The following is a 16,829-nucleotide window of genomic DNA, read 5'->3' on the forward strand; positions in this document are numbered from 1 at the left end:
CTGATCACAATTAATCCTCTACACTTCAAGCAACTTCTAAACTTTTTAGTTGCTCTAGTCGCATTTTTACTCACTTAGGCTTCATTTTAACTTTACTGTAAAGTCTTGCACCTCTTTGGAAACAGGACGAATATGACTAGACGTAGAGAGAATTCAGCTGTCATGAATCATACAAAGAAAAGAAACAAAAGTTACATTTCTTTGAATATGTATTTTACAAAGTGAAAAAAACAACAACAACCTTTTGTATATATGTATATATAGGTTTGTATTATGTAAACCTATATACATATACATATATATATATATATATATATGTGTGTGTGTGTTTGTATTATGTAAACCTATATATATATATATATATATATATATATGTGTGTGTGTGTGTGTGTGTGTGTGTTTGTATTATGTAAACCTATATATATATATATATATATATATATATATATATGTTTACATATGGCATGCCGTTTAGGAAATTATATATTGAATGAAAGTCGATATATATATAATGAAAGTCGATATATATATATAATGAAAGTTGATATATATATAATGAAAGTCGGAATATATGGAATGAAAGTCGGAATATAGAATGTTCAGATTTTCATTCCATCTATTCAAAGTTTCATTCCATATATTCAGACTTTTTCCTACTGAGCCCTGGAAGGACATGGCAAACAAAAACAGGAACCTTATTGGACATTTGCTCTTCAGATGAGCTCTTCTGTGATTATCTATCTGTCTTCATGGTTGTCACAGGGAACGGCGACTACGTTTGAGAAAACAGGTAATTTTTAGAGATGTTTTGATTCTGAACACTGAACATGTTAGCATTAGCTTAGCTACTTAGCTTCGACTACATTTGCATCCCGACATAGCTTAAAGGTTAAACACATGCACCATATGTTGATGATAATGATAATATCTATGTTTATATTTATAGCTGGTCTTAAGGCTAATTACGAGGCAGAGGTCAGCTGCTGCCTGGACACATCCATGATCACGCCACTGGTGGGACACAATTGTACTGGATTTCAGCTGAAGGCTGCTGTTTTGTCCAAACTGAGACATTTTTATTGTGACATACCCTCCACTGTTGTTAGCTTTTGATTCAATAAAATGTTTTGAGATGAGGAAATCACTATTTCATGTTTCTAGTTAAATACCCTACGTTTATGATATATCACTACAGCATGCACTTTTTATATTTTCCATCAATTTCACCCAAAAGTTGAATAACTATTTGTGAGCAGTGTATGTAGACACATAATAGAAGCACATTTCAATAATATGTCTGCTGCAGTAGTGCAGTTTATCTACCTAGATTGGTGTAACAGTAAAAAAACAACATATGCTACTGATGTTTCTGACTAAAATCTGCTTGAAAAGCACAACTGCTTATCTGTCAAAATGTGTGTAACAAAAGTGTGCACTGAACACTGAATAAAGTCTCTATAGATTACAGACAAAATTTGCATCTCTCATCACAAATTTCTGTTTATTCACCCGAAGTGCATGAGTAAAATACAAACAGGTGAAGTACTAAAAAAGATTTATTTTCTAGAAAAGCCAATAGTCAACAATGCAGTTTAATTCTGGGACAGTTGCTCCAGCACCGACACCATGCGTCCCATCAGTGCAACCAAGGTTTTCATTCATCTTCTGGATGTTCTGGAGCATGGCAGAGGTCACGTCTTGGTGTCTTCTGATCTGTTCCAAGAACCGTTCCTCTGACCTCTCCAGATACTGCAGAGGATCTACAGCAGCTTCCTGGTTCCCTTTTCCTGCATAAAAGCACCAAAAAGTACTAGTTGTCAGTAATTATTTTCTATTTTCATAAACACAGTTAACTTAAAGTAAATGTTCTATTTTGTGATTTTAGGATGGGTCAAAAGATAACATACTGATCATGTTGATGTCTGCATAGTCTAAACAGATCTTACTTGATTTGGTCTGTAGAGAGGAGGACGGCGTGGAGGAGCTGCAGGACGGAACCAGTAAGCTGCAGACTAGTGCTCCTGGTAACTGGACCTCATCATCCAAGGCCGACAACTAAATAAAATGAACAAGACATGCTGTTGATAGCATCTGTAATACAAATGATTTTATCCATTCACTGATTTATTGCTTTGTCCATACAATGTTAGAAAGTGTTACAAATAATACCTGTAATAATTTCCAACAGTGATAAATGCCTTGTTTTATTTTACAACAAAAAACACCAAAAGCATCTGTGTATAAGAAATCAGTGCATTGGATTTCCACATCTGCAAAGCTAGAAAATCACACAACAATCAGCATTTTACCTTGAAATTATGAAAATAGCTGCAGATTACCAGTACTCTTTACTTCATTGTGTTAACTTGATCATTTGAATCAGTTTTTTAGACTTGTATTACTGATACGAAACATAATCAACACATAAATTAAAATGTGTTCGCAAAGAGTTCACTGGTTCTTCAAGGGAAATTTCAATGATAACCATATAGTTCAGTAATATGATTAATGGGTCATTGTGTAACAGCGTGGGAGGTTCTGAATACAGGTCTTGGACTGAAATATTGCTGCTGCTTTCCTCCGGTTTTATAAGGAGTTGTTTCATAGCTTGTTAGCTTACCAGCGGCTAACTGGCTGGCAAACAATAGTTCAACGCCAACCTCTAATCAGTGATCCGGTGTCCGGACCGTGTTAGCTGGCGGAACGTTCATAATACTGATGTGGGACTGCTGTAGCTAGCGTATTCATAGCAGGCTAACAGCAGGATGTTGGAGAAATAAAACTTACCATTATCAGGATCGCTGGTCTGCATGGCAGACTCTTAGCGCATCGCACTGCTTGAATGTCTGTGTATTTCAGGCCCATTTCAAAATAAAACTCAATAAAATTCTCGTCCGGGTGAGTGTCCTCCATTGTCGCTTCGCCATACGGACATGTCCCTTCCGGGGCTCAGTAGGAAAAAAGATTTGATATATATTGAATGAAAGTACGAATATATATATATATAATGAAAGTTGATATATATTGAATGAAAGTTGATATATATTGAATGAAAGTCGATATATATATATATATATATATATATATATATATATATATATATATATATACATATATATATATATATAATGAAAGTTGATATATATTGAATGAAAGTACGAATATATGGAATGAAAGTTGGAATATATGGAATGAAAATCTGAACATTATATATATATGTATATATATATATATATATATATATATATATATATATATATATATATATATATATATATATTAACTTTCATTCAATATATATCAACTTTCATTATATATATATCGACTTTCATTCAATATATAATTTCCTAAACGGCATTCCATATTTACATAATACAAACATATACATATATGTGTGTGTGTGTGTGTGTGTGTGTGTGTGTATGACCATGTTTTTGCTATATTGTGGGGACCAAATGTCCCCACAACTGTAGGAAAACTGAAAACTATGTCACTTGTGGGGACCTCATTTGGGTCCCCACAAGTTTAAACAGTGTTTTCTTGGCCATGTTGTTGTTACTGAAAAAGTAAAAGTGCAAAAACGTTTCTTTAGGGTTAGGCATTGTTTTGGTCTGGGTTAAGGTTAGGGTAAGGGGTTCGATATGAATGGGAGTCAATGGTATTTCCCCACAATGATAGCAAGACACACACACGTGTGTGTGTGTGTGTGTGTGTGTGTGTGTGTGTGTGTGTGTGTGTGTGTGTGTGTGTGTGTGTGTGTACTAAAAGTCCAGTTTCTGAATGACACATTGGGCTATTTTGGGAATTATTTTTCAAGATTATATGCCTTTTAAAGTCTGACTTCAATAAAATTGAGTATTAGAAATCAAAACTAGCTAGTAAAAGCAGAAGTTAAAGGAGAAAGTTAAAGATTCAGTACAATGGCAGAGGGCCACAAATGACATCCAGTTTGCTCTGTATCTCTCAGACCACAAACAGAACTGTTATCTGCTGATTTGAAACAACAGGAACCGAGTCATTTGTTGAAATAAAGGATTGTCAGAATGTATAGACTGTCCAGTACCTGGTGAGGTGTGCCACGCCCACAACAAAAGACTACAATGTTTGTAGGTTGACGTCAGCCATTGCTGTGTAGCGAGAATCTTTATTTAATTCTCTTTGTTTGCTGCTAGAGTGTTATTGTGTTGTCAAGGCTTTTCAGATGAGTTCAAGATTAAAGCTGCAATTTTTCATTGCCGTTTCACAACAAAAAAAAGAATCCTCAGGACAATGCTTGAACCCACAAAAACAAGTCATCAAGCTGCAAAAAAAAAAAAAAAAAAACTGCATAAAGAGATTTAAAATATTAAAAACATGCATTCTCAGGGGGACACTATCAGCACCATAAAACCACTGTGATGCATACTTTGCTGCTTTCTGTAGATAAAAATAATACCAGTGAGTTGAGGTAAACAGTCTAGCTGTCTCAGGTTTTCCAGGTAAGTCCTCTGAAGTCCAGTGTTCAGCAGCATAACTTTCACAAAAGGATGGGAGCTCATGGCCTGTGATTTCTGACATGGTTGTCTGGATATTTCTTGTTTTCACCTGAAGTGTTGTCATAACACGCAGCTACAAAGAGAGTGAGGATGCTTTCAGTATCGGGCTGATGAAACGCCACCATTCCCTGTTGTGATGATGTGGAGAACCTTTTCAGCTCTCTTTAAAAGAAACGTCTGCTGAGATTTCTTTACTTCACTTTCACATGAATTTCCTGACCAGTTATGCTGTTTTGGTCCAAGTTCACCACTCGGTCTTCTGTCAGAGAGCCATTTAACTCAAAGTCAAAGGGAGAACAACACAAAGATGAAAATGGATCTTGATGTTTGAGGTTGTTTTCATTGCAAAACATCAGCAATGCTGGTAGAGGACATTTTGTTCTGATGACACCAGGAAGTCCACACCAGGGCTAATCGCTCACAACAATCAAGCCAGTGGTTTGTTTTTTGACACTTAGGAAAGGAAACAAAAAAACAGATTTCACCTCTAGAAGTAGAAAAAACCTGGAGGTGGGTCTGATCCAACATAGTTGCAGCGACACAAACAAATGCATATATAATAATTCTAATGCTTTGTGAATGTTGATGAAGTATGTCGCATGCTAACAACATATCAACTTACACTCGACAAAAATATAAACGCAACACTTTTGTTTTTGCTCCCATTTTTTATGAAATGAACTCAAAGACGTAAAACTTTTTCCACATACACAATATCACCATTTCTCTCAAATATTGTTCACAAATCTGTCTAAGTCTGTGATAGTGAGCACTTCTCCTTTGCTGAGATAATCCATCCCACCTCACAGGTGTGCCATATCAAGATGCTGATTAGACACCATGATTAGTGCACAAGTGTGCCTTAGACTGCCCACAATAAAAGGACACTCTGAAAGGTGCAGTTTTATCACAGCACAATGCCACAGATGTGGCAAGATTTGAGGGAGCGTGGAGTTGGCATGCTGACAGCAGGAATGTCAGCCAGAGCTGTTGCTCGTGTATTGAATGTTCATTTCTCTACCATAAGCTGTCTCCAAAGGCGTTCCAGAGAATTTGGCAGTACATCCAACCAGCCTCACAACCGCAGACCACGTGTAACCACAGCAGCCCAGGACCTCCACATCCAGCATGTTCACCTCCAAGATGGTCTGAGACCAGCCACTGGGACAGCTGCTGAAACAATCGGTTTGCATAACCAAAGAATTTCTGCACAAACTGTCAGAAACCGTCTCAGGGAAGCTCATCTGCTGCTCGTCGTCCTCATCGGGTCTCCACCTGACTCCAGTTCGCCGTCGTAACCGACTTGAGGGGGCAAATGCTCACATTGGATGGCATCTGGCACGTTGGAGAGGTGTTCTCTTCACGGATGAATCCTGGTTTACACTGTTCAGGGCAGATGGCAGACAGCGTGTGTGGCGTCGTGTGGGTGAGCGGTTTTCTGATGTCAATGTTGTGGATGGAGTGGTCCATGGTGGCGGTGGGGTTATGGTATGGGCAGGCGTCTGTTATGGACCAAGAACACAGGTGCATTTTATTGATGGCATTTTGAATGCACAGAGATACCGTGAAGAGATCCTGAGGCCCGTTGTTGTGCCATACATCCAAGAACATCACCTCATGTTGCAGCAGGATAATGCACGGCCCCATGTTGCAAGGATCTGTACACAATTCTTGGAAGCTGAAAACGTCCCAGTTCTTGCATGGTCAGCATACTCACAGGACATGTCACCCATTGAGCATGTTTGGGATGCTCTGGATCAGTGTATACGACAGCGTGTACCAGTTCCTGCCAATAACCAGCAACTTGGTACAGCCATTGAAGAGGAGTGGAAAAAGCACAGAGATGGTGGTTCATATGCATGCATGTTGTCTTCTACAGCAGCGCCGAGATTCCAAAATGGCTTTTGGCCGGCCACTAGGTGGCAATGGCATATAGCAGAGCAGTTCTGCCATGTGTCATTCAGCAGTGGCTTATGGTGGACTCGGGATTGGTATATGGCAAAATTGTGTGACTGGTGGTTTACTGCCAGAGGGAGCAGCTCGGCAATGCCAGTTGTTTTGCCTAACAGCCAATTCACTTTAAGGTAGAGTTCATTCCCGACGTTTTTTTTTTTTTGTTCTTTATTGACACCACTTCAGATAATAAAAAGAGATAATAAAAAAGAAAGGATAAGCTTTGACACCGACCCTACAGTCTTAATCTGGATCACAGACACCACTAGCAGAAATCTAAAACACTGGATTACACAGATAGACCGGTAGCAGGACAGCATTCTATCAGACATAGCTCAAGTTTCCTCCCCCTCTTCTTATGTTTGATTAATCACTTATGGTACTCATTGCATCTTTTTGTTGTTTGCATGAGTTTTAAACTTTGGCACTTATTGTGGTCATTACATCTCTACCTGGAAATGGAAGAAAGAACGATGGTTAAAACAGAATCACTGACACCTCCACTAAAAATAGGTTTTATCTAATTTATCTAATTTAATAGGAAATAATATGTATATGCAATATCTTTTTCTTTCCAGCCACCATTTTATTTCCCTGACCTTTACCCCACCATCCTAATTCTAACCTCCAACTTTCCACCCATTTTTACCTCTACTCTTATCCCATTCTAACCTTAACCTTCCCCTCCACCTTCCTATTCTTAACCTTTACCTCCATTCTACCCCAACCATAAAATTTAACCCTTTTATTCTGTCTAATATGGAAACAGTCACTGCTCCATAAACATCTTCATGCTAACCCTGAGTGTGAGTTGCTCACCCTGCAGAACCGGTCTCTCCTGGTTTGAGCTCAGCTGGTTCTCCTCCTCCTGTAGCTTCATATGTCCATCCTAAACTCTGAATCACATGGCGTTGTTTCAATTTCTTCTAGTTTTATCAGTGATGATTCTTTAAGAATAATTCTATTTCTTCAAAAAATAAAAAAGCTTTTTTTATTTAGAAAAAGAAAATATTTAATTACAATTTAATTATTCCAGAGGTGTTTTTAAAAAAAAAAACTTTACAACACAAACTACAACCAAAAAAGGTCAAAAATAACCTGTGCCAGTCACATCATGACTCCTGTAGATAGGATGTCTCGCCCCCTAGCTAAATCCTAACTCTAAACCCACAAGAACTGGCTCTCCCCCATGCCTAAACCTAACCAGCCCATCTGTAACAGCTCTGGACCTCCTCTGGTTAATCTGTGCCGTGCTCAGCTGTGTTCCTGTCCTGCACCTTCATCTATCTTGGCCTGCCTACAACCTCTGGAGCTGAAGCTGGTTGGAGCAGACTGAATTACTGCTTCCAATCAAAGTTCCAGCTGGTGTCTAAAAGAATCATACATGCCGGCATTCAGCAGCGGTTCTGACGAGGAGAGGCTGAGCTGTCTGGAGTATTTGTGAAGATCTGTGATAGTGATTAGTGTAGTGGGGTTTAAAAGCTAGCGATTGATCTTTGATTTGGAGAGATGAAGTTAGAGTGCTGTCTTTTAGTTTTCAGTAGCACCCGTTTGCTTTTAAACCCCTTAACCCCCCCCCCCCCCCCCGCGCGCCCCTGCCCCCCACCTTCCCCACCCATCTGTATTATTGCAGCCATCCCTCTTTCAGAATAAATCCCCACCTATCATTCCGTGTTGTTTTAGTTTCTGCTGCTACTTCCTGGCCTAAGGACAGCCGGTTCCTAACACCAACCAATGAAGGAGCTTCACCATTCTTGGAAATGACATGCGGCACAGCACTGAATCAGACATGATTTAGAGTGAAAGGTTTCAAGTTTCAGAAGAGGAATCAAAAACTGTGGTCACATATATATATATGCATAAATAATGCATACTAGCATGTAAGATGCACTTAGCATGTTCCAAGCTTACATGAGTGCTGTTGAACAGACCAGAGCGGAATTAAAAATGGGGACATAAATAGAAGCCCACATCTTATTCTTGCCCCTTGTACACTGACCTCTCACTTAGTTTTATTTAATATGGGATTTTTATTGGAGGAAAAGTGTTCATGAGGTGCTGCTGTTTGCAATAATTAAAACAATAAATGTGAAGCTATGCATTGAAGGCCATTCCTGACTGTCATCTTTCAAATGTTCATTGGCATTTAATTAACTACAGCGGCCTGACAGCTTGAAGAGCGCCGCTGCATCCAGTACTGCATGTAGCAGTCACAGAAATTAAACTCCAGACAGCTGTCACACAGAATGTCCCAATACAACTCAACTCTGTCTCATAATAACACTACAAGGATATGATTCCAGGAGAGATGACAGATCAAAAGAATAATCCAGATAAATCTACAAGGTGGAAATATCCAGGACTGGTGAGTACCCTTAAAGAGTCCATTAACCCTCAGATTTTAATATTCTTCTTCATCACCACAGGGTGGCACTATTAGTTTGAGATGAAGAGAGGGGAAGAACAAGAGCAGCAGAAATGGATGCAACAAACTCGCACTGCAATGATGCAGATCAAAGAGGAAACAACAGAAGAAGAAAGTGACAGCGCAAAAGCACAGGAAACAGGAAAACACGATAGTCAGGACACATATTTGTCTGCTCCTTAGATTTCCTGCAAATGAGATGAGACAGAAGTGTGTGAGAGAAAGTGTGTTTGTGTGTGTTGGATGTGAGCAGCAGAAAACTGGACAGTACAGCTCAAACAGAACCCACCATTCAGTTCCTCAGTTTAATGTCCCCTACTGAACATACACAGAGGACCGATTGCTGACAGAGAGAACACACACATACCTCTGCAGGATATCCCTGATTCTACTTGAAATACTGCAGTCTTCTTCCAGCGTCGCCTCGCAATCCCAGCAGTCTGCTGAAAGCCCTGTCAGCCCGAACATGAAGGGAGACATGAAGCTACTGCTGCTACCACGTCAACCTCACATCTCTCACTTCGCTCCATGTTTCACTGGGACAAAATACAAAGAAAGCTGTGTTTAATAAAATGTAGGCTAGACAAGCTCTGTCACATCTTTTTCTTTTTTTCATTATTTTCTATGCAATCTGCTTTTTCTTCAAGTAACAGAATGATGTTCAGGTAGCTTCTGCCACATGTCGCTGGTAGATAGTGTTGTCTTATCTCCTGTAGACTTTCACATCATCTGTACCACCAAAAACACAAAACAGGTTTCACTTGAAGCATTTATAATTTACTGTTCAACACATTGCAGAAGTCTTTCAGCACCCACACAGTCTAATTAATTGTTCAAGGCTTTCTTTGTGTGCATGTGGAAAAGACACACAAAGTCCAGGTTTGATGTAACAACTAGAAGAGGAGGAAATGGTTCTGTATGTAACACAACACGATGAAAAGTCGATGTAAAGCTCAAGGCAATGAGTCAAAGGAAGAGGAAGACTTCTGTGTTCATGTAGGAAGTGATGGGAGCATAAAAATTACAATCAGCAGCTGAACTTGTTGCTAGGCTAAGCTAACTAAAACACTGACAGATGGGAGACAACTCCCTTGACTCTGTCAAAAAAAAGAAAAAAAAGCTGCTTTCAAATTCTGTCGCAGTCCATCTTATAAACACTCACAGTTCATGAGGTGTCACGCGTTTGATGACATTTTCAGAGATACAAGATCCCTTTCACACTGAAATGTAAATTAACGTATTGCAACTAGTTTTATTATTTTAGTTTATTTTTATTGCATAATTAACTCATTCGCTGCCATTGACGTCTATAGACGTCAATCATGTTTTTTGACTGGGGGGGCTGCAGGATAGTCTGTCGGAGCTTGTCGGTGAAAATCCTGGAGTTTTGGAACGTGAGAGTGTTGCGGTGGGCCAAAAGAATGACAAAGACAGTGACCATGGTGGGGCGACAGCAAAAAGTGCCGTTGCCGACAGCCGCTGGCGATCAAAGCCGCGCTAGGTTTTGGTTTCGGTTTCGCCACCAACGCTCTCTTGAGCTCATCTGACGAAGCCGAGTCAGATGAGTTTAGAGCGAGCACACATACACACACAGACACACACACAAACACACACACACACCTAAAAATAGATTGTTTATATTTGTAAGATGTATTGTTCAGAACCAAAATGTTGACTTGTGTTGTTTGTTTGTAAATAAATGATTTAGCTAACAAAAGGTTAAAAAGTTGACCTCAAAATGCTTTTTCTGAGTTGTTTTTGTTGTTTCATATAAGTAAACAACTGTTCAGTTGTGTGGGATGTCACTAAACCAAAAAATATTGGCATCAAAGTGATTGATGTGCCTCTCTGCACAAAAAGCTCGTTATCTTTGTTTTTTGGTCAAAAACAGGTGTTTTCTGTAGATCTTGATCAGCTGTCATCTCTCCAGCAGGTTCTCTCTCCGACTTCCGCATTTGAGAAAAATAAAAAAACCCGCGCGGTCTCGCTCTCCAGAACCGCGGAGGAGGCTGGGACTTGTAGGACTCTGGGACGTGTATGACGCTACTGCGCATGCTCTTACCGTCAAAAACGCTAGTGCGCATGCTCCAAAATGCAGAAGTCACGCTGCAAATATACCGTTTTCAAAAATTGCAAGATAACACTAGATAATTTCTGCAACCTGTTTGCCTCTACAATCAGCTGTCATCTCTCCAGCGTGACGTCTGCATTTTGGAGCATGCGCACTAGCGTTTTTGACGGTAAGAGCATGTGCAGTAGCGTCTTACACGTCCCAGAGTCCTACAAGTCCCAGCCTCCTCCGCGGTTCTGGAGAGCGAGACCGCGCGGGTTTTTTTATTTTTCTCAAATGTGGAAGTCGGAGAGAGAACCTGCTGGAGAGATGACAGCTGATCGTAGAGGCAAACAGGTTGCAGAAATTATCTAGTGTTATTTTGCAATATTTGAAAACGGTATATTTGTTTTACTGTAAAGCACTTTGTGCAATTCAAGGGCACACACACACCAGAAGTAGGTGGCTGCCTGATTCTGGGATTCCGCCAATGTATTTCAATGGAAAACGAGCGGATTCCTCCACCTGCAACTTTTACCTTTGGCAGGAGGAGGAATGTACTCGTTTCCCATTGAAATGCACTGGCGGAATCCCAGAATCAGGCAGCCACCTACCTCTGGTGTGTGTGCCCTGAAGAGATAGTTCACCAGTTTACTTGAAATGTTAAGGATTGCAAAGTGTGTATTTAAAAGAGCTTGTATTTTATGTTTCTATTTTATACGATCACAGACTGTTGTTATTTGAAGATGTGTGTCAAGTTTACTTGAAATCTTATAGATTGTATTTGTTTAAAGTGTGTATTTAAAAGAGCTTGTATTGTTTGGGACCAATAAAACTGACACTTTGTATGTCTCTGCTTCTGTGTCCTTTATAAATGCTTTATAAAGCATAGATAGTCCTCACTTTAGATGGGCTCACGGAATATACTGAACTAATGAGTAGTAACCGCATTAATAAGTTATTCATTGAGTATGAATATGTGTTTGTAAATCATATACTAACACAGTTGCTAACCCTTTATAAAGTATTAACATCTGAGATTATCAATGAGCAACAAAACATTTTTAACCGGATTTATTAAGTGCTTAGTAATGCATAATAAATGTCATACAGATCATGAATTCATGATTAATTAAGCACGTATAACTAATTAGTTACAAATGATGAGTTAACGATGAATTAAGCACTTTACTAATGTTTAACTAATGCTTAATAATGTGTTAGTTGAACATTTAAAACTGTCTTTACTAATGCTTTGTAATGTATTACTAATGGTGAATTCATGCTGAGTTCATGAGGATTTAAGGATTAACTAATGCTGAAATTATGCTTAACCAATGCTTAACTAATGCTTAATAGTGTATAGTTATTATAAAGTGTTACCGTATTTCAGTTTTAAACAAAGCAAAACATGTTCTTGAACATAAATCACTACGCATCCCATACTGTTCTATTGTCTTACCATATTTCAGTTACTGTGCAGAGATTTAGGATAATAATTACAGGAGTTCAATCTACTCATTAACTGTTCTTCAAAAATGGGCAATATGGGTTATTGACAATGTCGGCCATTGGGATCATACTCATTCATTCTTCCTACAGTCAAAATTATTTACATTTGCAGATGTAGTGAAATTCCAAAACACATAAATCAAGTACAAAGCTGAAAATAACGCTTTGCCACAAAATAGAAGGGGGATATCGTTTAAGAGGACAATACAACATCAAAATGAACAAAATCCTTACAAATAGAAAAAGATTCTGCATTTTATTCTGTGCAGTAAAACGCTGGAATAGTTTGGGTGAGGAGATCTTTCTTTCTGTCTTTCTTTCTGTGTATTATTACTTTGATCTTTTCTTTCTATTGTGTTTTGCTGTTGTTAGGTCCTTTTGTCTTTGTCCTTTTGTGTAAATGTAAATGGCTTATTGGTGTATATTTGTTATAAACCATGTTCATTATTATTTATAAATGGTAGTATTTTAAAGAAGCAGGAAGAACAGAATTACATTCATTTGTTCAAGGAGAAGGGGTGGGACTTGATATGCTTTGACTTCTTCCCACTCCTTTTTGAATAAGTTATTCAATGTCATTTGTTGTCCTTCTCTTCTTATGTTGAAATGTTAAAAAAAATCAAATCAAATAATCAAATCAAAAAAATGAATTTAATTAAAAAAAATCAAAAATCCAGGTAAGTGGGAGACAACATATAATCTCCATCCAGATGAGCATTTCAGTATCATTTCAGGAAGAATCTCTGTCCAGACAAATGCACCTGCAAATGCTTATCCATGACCACAGCCACTGGCCTCAGACATGCTGGTGGGAACAGAGCATAGAGTGGTGATTGCCTAGTTGTAGACTCACATGACATGGGGGTGACTGAGCCAGAACATGTTGTGGTACACATCAACTGGCTACAACAAACTGTTGTTCTGCAATGGGAAACAAGAACATAATGGTCACTGGTGGAGCTGAGCAAAGGATGTGTCTACTGGGTTCCCTCAAACTAGTGATGGGTGGAATTGTTCTGGTGGAACATTTGCATGCATGGAAGGGCTGCACAGTGATGCAGTGGTCAGCACTGTTGCCTTGCAGCAAGAAGATCCCTGGTTTACATCCCCACCTTGCTGGGATCTTTCTGCATGGAGTTTGTATGTTCTCTCTGTGCATGCGTGGGTTTCCTTCGAGTACTCTGGTTTCCTCCCACAGTCCAAAAATATGCTGAGGTTAATTGGTTATTCTAGATTTGCCTGTGCGCGAGTGTGATTGTTTGTCCTGCTTTAAGTTACATGTGCAAGCGACAAACAGCAAAAAAAAATCAGTCTATTACGCATAAAGAAATAACAAGACACAGTTTGCAACCAAAAATCACTCACATTTCTCTAAACTTTCACATTTATTATGAATTGAAATGTTAAAAAAAATTGCCACTTTAATGGATTAAATTAATGAGACTCACCAAAAATAAATGTGACAGTTTCAGCAAAAAAGCTGAAGTTTAGTTTGTTGCTTCCGGCTGTTTGTAGGAGTCTGTTCTCTGAGTTTATTAAATGCCTGTAGTAGGAGCCATCCCAGTATCTGCAAATACAGAGTATTACATGTGGAACAACACTTTAGATAGCTTCAAAAATTACACTTGTTAAAAGTTCAACAAGTGCAGCAAAATAAAATCATTTCCTATTATAACAAAAAGAAAGCAGCTCCCACCTAGCCTAGACCCAGGTCTGAAGGCACAAGGGTCTGGGAGCTCTGGGTCTGGGAGCTCTGGACAGGGAGGGAGGCGGGCTAAAAGGTTGTCTTTCAAATCACTCCGCAGCAATTGGGTAGGTATACAACCAATCAGTGCAACGAATAGGCTCCTAGAGCGCCGGAAATCAGAGGATGCGGGAGTTCGGTGAAGCCTTATTTATACAGTCAATGGGTGAGGCTCAAGTATATTACAGACATTTTAACAGAAAGATTATTCAGAGTCGGTGCTAATGGAGCTCAACGACTGTTGTCGTTTTTGTTGTCGACCCTGGCAGAGAATTAAATTCGTTGCCGTGGTTTGTCTGGCACGGCTAGGTTAGCTCCCACCATGAGCTAGCTTAGAATAAATCCCTGTTGGGATTGTAATTTGTAATGTTTTTGAAATGGACTACATGATTTTAAAATGTGTTTTTAAATACTTTAGTTACAAACAAGTGACAACACATTGCAGTCCATCAATACTATTCCCAACCACACACTGCCAGTGAACTGGGAAAGATCAGGATCTCATTTCCCACAAAAACTGCAACAGAAGGACCACAATGATTTTGAAAAACATTGAACATTGTGTTGTTGTGAAGTGATGTAGAGGAGGTGTCATTTCAGTTCTACAATGTTAAGACATGATGGATAAATTGCACACCAGTAAATGTTTAATCTCAGTACAGAATCATAGTTATTAGTGTCCATTTAATCATTTCAAGTCACTCTTGACTTAAACTGCTTAAAGCATTTAATGGTAAATGTACACAGTGTACTTAATTCTCAATCATTATGTATTTATACAGCTTTAGAAGCCTGTTGTCACGGTAACACTGAGTGTAAAAATACAGCAAGCCCTTTTAATTATGTTTATGTCCATTTAAAATTTCTGTTTACCTGTCATAACAAGAGATATGTGTCTCTAAACCTCTGAACAGCAGACAGGTGTGATAAACTGAGGATCTGTGGAGGCTAGAGACCAACAGTGGACGGAAACTGGCCTGGCCGGATTACAGTAATGGTTCGTCTGAGAGCTCAAATGGTTTTGAACGTTTTGAACTTATCAGTAAGCTGTAATAAAGTATGTTCTGCCTTTAGACGTGGCACATGGCTGTTCCTCCAGAGGCTTCTGAGACTCAACGAAGATGCAATCCAGCATCATTTGTGATGATTATTGATTTCAAAGTTTTCTTTCCTTTTAAGCCTATTAAAAAAAATCAATCCTCTCAGTTTGACTCAGGAATTAAGATCCCAACTAAAGGCTAAAAGCATAAAGTCTGCAGTCTTCAACCAACCTTGTATAAGAGCAGGATCCTACAAGCAGGTGCATGGCTTTCCCCACTGGAAAAAATGCCCCTCTCAAAACAAGAAAAAAACACTAATTTCAGAGAACTTTTTCCTTGAAATAAGTGAACAAATCTGCCAATAGAATAAGTGAAAAATGTCTTGGTAAGATTTCTTAAAATAAGATATGATATTTAGAATATTGAGATCTTAAAATTAGCTGGAAAAACTTATTTTAAGCTCTATTTTACCAGAATTGTCCAGCTTTGGTGTCTTTACCCTCCTGTTGTCCTCATTTACAGTCAAAAAACATTGTTGCCATGTCTGAAAATAATCCTAAAATTCAGCAAAAACTTCCCCTAATCTTCAACAATAAAATTCCTGAAAAGTTTCCCTTAAAAGTTTTATTTAAAAAAAAAATAAAACAAAACAAATCTGGCAAGAAATAATATTTTTTTAAATCTAAAAATTGTAAATAATTTCAGAAAATGAACAAAAATCTTCCAAAAAAAATCTTAAAAATATCTAAAGTGATTACATATATATCAGGAAAACCTCGTAAAAAATCAACCAAAATCCAGTCAAATTTGCTAGATTTTGGTTGATTTTTTCCGCTGAATGTTCTTAAAGAAACATTTTTTGAGCGTTTCTTTTTTCCACCAAAAAATGTTCAAAAATTTCCCAAAAAATTTTGATAATGTGGAAGTTTTCACTGTGAAAATATAATTTTTTTCCACATTTTTAAACTTTAAAACGGGTTGATTTGACTCGCAGGACGACACAAGGGTTAAAACAAGACCATTTCAAGATTGTTTGACTTTATAAAATATTTAAGATGCATTGTCGTAAAATAAGTCCCTCCATCTTGCTGAAATGTCTCTTAAATTAATTTCTCTTAAATCAAGTGGAATGAGACATTTTGACTAAAAATAAGACAAACAGACTTGGTAAGACTTTGGGTTTTTGCAGTGCCTGTTTGGTCTGTCTGCTGTCTACTGAATGGAAGATTCTTTGTGGAAGGATGCACAAGTTCATGAGACATATGTTTCGTACAGCGCTAGAGTCTTTGCCATCCAAGCATACTGCATAAGTAGTGTCTATACAGTATTGCATGCTACTTCATATAGTAGTGTACTGAAGAATATTCCAAGAACAGAGGGTAGTGATCCCAGTCTGCATACTCAGTAAGATTGCATTTTTCAAAGTAGGATCTACTGGTTGACTCTTTGAAAGTATAAAAATCCTGCTTTGTAAGAACACTAGGCTGCCCCTTAGCAGGTCCACCTGCGTGATTAAAAAAACAGTGAGAGAACAAAAAGGTGATACATCCACCTTTAAAAAAAATCCTCA

At 38.4% G+C, this 16,829-nt stretch overlaps 1 long non-coding RNA gene across 1 annotated transcript; it reads right to left on the reverse strand.

The window, feature by feature from the left end:
* Positions 1-1,516: 1,516 nt before the first annotated feature.
* Positions 1,517-2,895, reverse strand: LOC127535685 (uncharacterized). Its single transcript, XR_007944538.1, has 3 exons — positions 2,788-2,895; positions 1,947-2,055; positions 1,517-1,787 (listed from the first exon to the last, which is right to left on the reverse strand). It is a non-coding gene; the product is annotated as an uncharacterized LOC127535685 (long non-coding RNA).
* Positions 2,896-16,829: the final 13,934 nt, after the last annotated feature.

The sequence above is a fragment of the Acanthochromis polyacanthus genome, chromosome 10 (assembly GCF_021347895.1).
Source record: "Acanthochromis polyacanthus isolate Apoly-LR-REF ecotype Palm Island chromosome 10, KAUST_Apoly_ChrSc, whole genome shotgun sequence".
NCBI classification, from domain to species: Eukaryota; Metazoa; Chordata; class Actinopteri; family Pomacentridae; genus Acanthochromis; species Acanthochromis polyacanthus.